The sequence below is a fragment of the Corylus avellana genome, chromosome 10, assembly GCF_965113065.1.
Source record: "Corylus avellana chromosome 10, dhCorAvel1.hap1.2, whole genome shotgun sequence".
Lineage (NCBI taxonomy): Eukaryota > Viridiplantae > Streptophyta > Magnoliopsida > Fagales > Betulaceae > Corylus > Corylus avellana.
In genome coordinates this window covers 8,956,914-8,963,721 of record NC_142499.1, presented here as the reverse complement: position 1 = coordinate 8,963,721, position 6,808 = coordinate 8,956,914, and the positions used below count along the sequence as shown (strand labels likewise).

At 38.4% G+C, this 6,808-nt stretch overlaps 1 pseudogene; it reads left to right on the top strand.

Annotated features, from left to right (window-relative positions):
• The first annotated feature begins 3,906 nt into the window (after positions 1-3,906).
• Positions 3,907-5,602, top strand: LOC148583315 (uncharacterized; annotated as a pseudogene).
• Positions 5,603-6,808: the final 1,206 nt, after the last annotated feature.

Genomic DNA, 6,808 nt, shown 5'->3' with positions numbered 1-6,808 from the left:
TATAAAGCTTTATATCAATTGTAAATTAAGCTTAATTAAGCTTTAATTTGTATTATATATATATAGTAACGTGCCATGTGGCACGTTACAAAAAGAGTAACGTGCCACATGGGGCACGTTACTCTTGTAGTAACGTGCCTATGTGACATGTTACTACAAGTCCTCGGGAATACGCTGGACCTGCAGCTAGCCAGCTTTCCTCTTCCTCTCTTTTTCTCTTTTTTTCCCCCTCTTTTCTTCTCCCCCACGCGCAGTGTTTTTCTTATCTGCATTAATCTAAAATTTTCCAACTCTTCTCTCACAAATCCCCCTTCTCTTCATTCTCTCACCTTCTCTTCTCTCAGCTTATTTTTTTTTTTTCGGATTTTGTAGCTAGCCAGCCTGATCAGCTAGCTCTTCCTCCTCAATCAGCACCACCGTCGATCTGCTCTCTTTGCCGGCAACGTCATCTCCTACCGGCAACTCATCGGCAACGTACCTCTCACACATTTTTCGGTCATCTCCTGCATCATCACCGATCAGGTGTATATATATATAATTTTTTTTTTTATAGTATATATTTATAGTTTTTTTCTCTGCACTGTATATAAATATGGTCAAATTTTTTTTGTTAGCTAATTAACTTATTAATTTGGTTGAAATATATTATTTTTAGGGTCCGTGCATGTTTGTATGATAGGTATGTACATAGGAATGTAGGATTGTTCAATATCAGCATGCATACAAAATATTTATATCAACATTTTTAGGTAAGTAGTTTGAAATTAGCTAAATTTTTTTTTTATTTTGTGTAGGTTTTACAAACCTATTATATAAATGATCATTTATATAATAAATAAAAATTAGAAAATAGATTTATATAAATCATTACAAAAATAATCATAAAAAAAAAAAAAAAAAACAGAATGCTAAAAAAAAAAAATAGCACCTAGGTAGTTAGATGAATTTTATTTAGGGTCCCCATATGAAGTTCAAATTATGTAACTTTTTTTTAAAAAAAAAATTGCGACAAAAACATAACTTAAATTTATTTTATTTAGGGCCCCCTAACAAATTATGCTTTTCAATTTGTTTAATATAATTTGGTTTTGGTTTTGCAAATTTATATTAAAGTACATGTTATAAAATAAACAACGAACGTAGATTTTTTTTTTAAGTACGGTACCCATGACAAATGGTTTTAATTTTGTATTATAATGTGGTTTAAGGTTTGAAAATTTAGATTTTGTAAATTACATAAAATAGATAAAGATAATAAAAAAATGTCTTGAAAGAAAAAAAATTAACCTAGAAATATTTTATTTAGGATCCCTGTAACAAAGGTGATATAAAATAGGAAAATATAAAATGTAGATTATGTTTAGGGTTATAAAAAACCTATAGGACACAAACCTATATTTATTTTATTTAGGGTTCAAATATATACATAACAAATGTATTTAAGTTTTGAGCTTCAATTTTCTGTTTGGGTTACTTGCCAATTTACTTCATGTAAATTTTAAGTAGAATAAAAAACTTTTTTTTAAAAAAAGAATTAATGAACCTAGTTTTACTTATTCACCGTTAGGGTCCCCATGGGTCATAGTAATGCATTTATGTTTTAAGTTTAGCATAATTTATATATATGTGTGTGTGTGTGTGTGTGTGTGTGTGTTTCTAATGTACGTAGTAATACTATGGACAAGAGTTGGATGAAGAAGTCTAGGGGTACAAAGGAATACAGAGACGGATGTAGAGCGTTTGTGGACTTTGCAGTTAGGAACTGTGACACTCCAGACAAACTTATTGTGTGCCCTTGTAAGACGTGTTGCTGTAACAGGAGACATCCCCCAGGTTTGGCATACGACCACTTGACAAGGGGGAAAGGAATGTGGCCCCAATACACATATTGAATTTATCATGGCGAGAGGCATGTTAGAGCTCACGTTGAAGGCTCAAATTCATCACGTCCGGCCACAACTGCGGGTGCAAGCACTGAACAGGGTGGAAATATGCATGCCATGTTGCGTGATGCATTCGGCATGCACGAAGTTAGAGATGACAATAGTGAACCTCGGGTTGAGGTGCATGGAGAAGAAGAAGACATTGTGCATAACGAAGCCGATGGAGATGACGTACGAAAGTATGAGGAATTGCTTAAAAAAGCAGAAAAACCGCTTCATGATAAGACCAAACATAGCAAGCTGAGTGCTACTGTACATTTGTACAATTTGAAGTGTGTAGGTGGAGTTAGTAACAAGATATTCTTGTGTTTCCTTGAGCTAATCAATTAGTTGCTGCCTGCAAATGATGGAGCTTTGCCAATTAATACATATGAAGTCAAATGGTTTCTAAGGGACATGGGACTCGGGTATGAAAAGATTCCGGCTTGTCGCAATGATTGTATGTTGTTCTAGAAGGGCAATAAGGACTTAGATTCATGTGTTAAATGTGGAAAATCTAAGTGGAATGACGAAATTCATTTGGACGAGAATGGTCACCCCATATCATTGAGTAAGAAACATCCGGTCAAGGTTTTGCGGTGGTTTCCCATCATACCACGACTATAGAGCCTTTTTATATCAGAGCATACTGCACCCTATATGAGGTGGCATGCAGAAGGCCGCACTAAGGACGGCATATTGAGGCATCCAGCTGACAGCGAAGCATGGAAGTCATTCGACAATTTATATTCGGAGTTTTCAGCGAACAGTAGGAACTTAAAACTTGGCCTAACCTCGGATGGATTTAATCCTTTTGGGAACATGAGCACATCCCACAGTACTTAGTTTGTAATGCTTGTACCGTACAGCCTACCTCCTTGGATGTGCATGAAACAAACGTCTTTCATATTATCCTTGATTATTCCAGGCCCAAGTTCACCTGGAATGGATATAGATGTCTACATGCAGCCGTTAATTGAGGAATTGTAGCAACTATGGAGTGTGGGGGTACAAACATTTGATGTCTCCATGAAAAAGAATTTCATGCTCCAAGTGCAATTGATGTGGACAATTAATGACTTTCCGACATGCGCGGACTTGTTTGGGTGGCCTACAAGGGGAGAAAAGGCATGCCCTTGCTGTATGCATGCAACAAAGTCTAGACGGTTAAAACACGAAAGTAAGTTTTGCTTTATGGAGCATAGTCGATACTTGCCCACGGATCATTTGTGGAGGTGGAATAAAAGTATATTTGATAGTAACCAAGAACTAGAATGTGCCAGATGGTAATGAAATCCTAAAACAGTTAGAAGGGATGGTTTTTGGGGATGAGAGTGCCGGTAAGTCAGTTAACATTGATAATTCACATGCAAAGAGGAAGAGGACTGATAATGTATTGTGGAAGAAGAAAAGTATTTTCTTTCGATTGCTGTACTGGAAGGATAATTTATTGCGGCACAACCTTGATGTCATGCATAGAAAGAAAAATGTAATGGATAATATAATAGGCACAATACTCAATATTAAGGGGAATACGAAGGACAACCTTCAAGCCCGTAAAGACTTGCAAGAAATGGGTTTGAGACCAGCACTTCATCCTTTCATAGGTGATGATGGGAGAATCTATATGCCTCATGCTTGCCACACGATGTCGAAAGAGGATAAAACTAGTTTTCTAAAAGTGCTTCGAAATATAAGGGTACCAGACGGATATGCCTCAAACCTTTTTCGATGTGTAAAACTTAAGGATCAGACGATATCGGGTTTAAAGAGTCATGACAGTCACGTATTGATGCTACAGCTTCTCCCAATTGCATTGCGTGGGTCATTGCCCGGTAACGTGGTTAGACTGCTGGTTGAGATGTCTGCATTCTTCAAGAACATATATTCAACAGTGTTGACCCAAGAGGATATGGCCCGACTTGAGGTTAGCATCTATATGGAACAAATATTCCCCCCCCCCCCCCCAATTTTTTTCACCAGCATGGTTCATGTTGTGGTGTATCTTGTCCGTGAATGCCGACTTGGTGGACCGGTACAGTATAGGTGAATGTATCCGGCAGAGAGGTAACATTTCCCGTAAAAAATTAAAACTAAAATTTCGTTGCCATTTATTTATTTAAAAACATTTATTAGATGTAATAATTGACTAGTTTTGCTCGGGGGGTTCAAATCTAGTGTGCGCAATAAAGCGACTCCTAAGGGCTGCGTTGCGGAGGGCTACATAGCAACCGAGTTAGTGACGTTCTGTTCGATGTATTTAAAGAACGCACCGACATTTCACAATAGGCCGCAATGAAACCTGGATGGGCCTAAAGGGGCTGAAACTCGAGTCGTCCTCGACCGAATCACGTTGACACAGATTCACCGTTACATTCTGTTTAACTCAGATGACTTCCTCCAATTGCGGACGTGAGTATTGTGTAATGAAGATATGCATGCTCATATCCTGCAACAGTGTTAGTTGTGAATTAAATTTAGTTGATTTTATTTCAAAATGTAGGATGCATAAGGATTCGATAAGACAAACTGCAAACAGGGGGCGAACGATGGATGATCAGTTGGAAACACAACATTTTGAGCAATTTTGTCATTGGTATCATGACTACGTAAGACTAATGTCATACACACCTTGTAAATTCCATAATGTTTTCTCATTGCACTAACTACACTTCGCCATTGTATATGACTCGTAGGTTTATTGTTCGGACGATCGACACAGGAAGGATATGGGTGACAAACTAGTAATGCATTGTAGAGGGCCGATGGTCTCAGCAGTCCAATATAATAGATATGTGGTCAACGGCAAGTTCTTTCGCACTGTCACACATGATGTGGGAAAGAGGTCTCAGAATAGTGGCATGTGCGTGCCAACTATTGATGGCGAAACATACTACGGGAATGTAACTCAAATACTTGAGGTAGAGTATTACGACAGGACAAAGTATGTTATGTTCAAGTGTGATTGGGCGGACACCACAAGAGACAGAGGATACACAGTGGACAAGTATGGCATAACGCTTGTCAACTTCAAAAAGCTTGTCCATAAGGGGGAGCTGATTAGTGATGAGTCGTATGTACTAGTTTTCCAAGTAAAACAACTTTTTTACGTCAAAGATGAAAGGAACCCAAATTGGGCTTGTGCGGTGAGGACTAAACCTAGAAACGTATAAGACGTTGGTCAGGGTCAAGCGCCTGATGATGATCATGCAACTATCACGAGAGTAAGCCACTAACTTTAAACAATAATCAGCTATACGATCCGCATGATGACATCCAATATGTCTGACCTGGCTTTGCACCAATCGAGGCTTATGTCATTCCATATAACTTAAATATTTTACATTTATTAGTTTGTTGTTATTTATTTGTGCATTGATTGGCAATTTTTCGTCAAATAAACGGTGAACATTTCTTACACTATACACATAACTAATTGGGTACGTGCTGTATTTCACAGGTTGATATGAGTACTCAGGGGAAGTCAAGAGGACGGAGGGGAGCTTCTTCTGGGTCGAGATCGCACCATGGCCTCACCGACAGTTAGTCGCAGGAAGCTGCTATGCTACTCCAGAAACAACCAGGGTATCAGAGGGCACAATCTTCTGGGTCGAGATTGCGTTATGGCCTTACGGACAGTGAGTCGCAGGAAGCTGCTATACTTCTCCAGCAGCAATTAGAGTATTGACCGATACTTCCGGAGCATGTGGAAGGGCAGATCCCTGCGAAAGACGATTATGTCTTCGATATTCCTAGCACTTCGGCTGAGTTAGCTCAAATACTCGTGGAGCATTCTCGTTCGATATGAGCCTAGTCCTCGCAACCTTGAGGCCTCCATGCGTTTGCCATCCCCGCCACCCACATTGACCCAGAGGAGTATATTGCCGTACGGCTTTTTCGATCAGCAACCACACAGCGGCACACCTGTGGATGATAGTGAGACACAGGCCACCGAAGACATGAATGATGGGACAGGTAACACGCACGATGATCCTGCTTGGCCAGTATTGGCTATTAACTAGGTTCGCACGATAAGTATGTATGTATACTATTCCGAACCATAAATATGTACATATTTACGCATAATGGTACATGTAGTTAATTAGTACATAAATTCAAATAATATATGTTTAACTATTTGTGTATTAATATATACTTCATCATTGAAAATAGCGATGGTAACTTTGAAGTGTTGACCGTAAATGACTCGCACAAGTTGTGGGACATTCTTGATGGGAAAAGGGTTGTCATGGAGTATAATGGCGCGTGGCAGCCTGTAGGACAAAGTGGCAAAAAATTTAGACGGATGATGGGCAAGACTTGCAAGACCTGGTCATTTATCAGGCTATCCAACAACTGGAAGGATGTACCAGAACAATGCAATGAGGATTTATTTAAGTCATTGATGGTAAGTGTAGATTAGATGTTCTGAATTTATGATATGTAGTAGTTGTATATTAAATTTATTTTATACAGCAAGCGCTTTAATACCCTAGTTTTCAATTGATGCAGCATTACTTCTACATCATGCCTAGGTCAGATATGATGAAAATTAAAAAAGACGCTTTCAGAGACATGGGCGAGAAGCAGAAGCTTTTGAGGCACAAGTTAAGGAAAAACTTGATGTGGTATTTTTGTGTCCAAAAATATCAATAATAAAAATTACCACTTGCAATAGCACGAATCCTGTAGGATAGGGCTATATTGAGGGTGTTGAACCTCAAGGACTGCAGGAGTTTAATTATCAAAATTAAAAGATCAAAAGTTAACTTAATTAAAAGAGAGTGACTTGTTTGTGTGAATTTAAAGTGCATAAAATAAACGGAAAATAAAGGAAATAAATAAATGAGAGAGAGAGTAGGCTATTGACTTCACCACAATCCGCA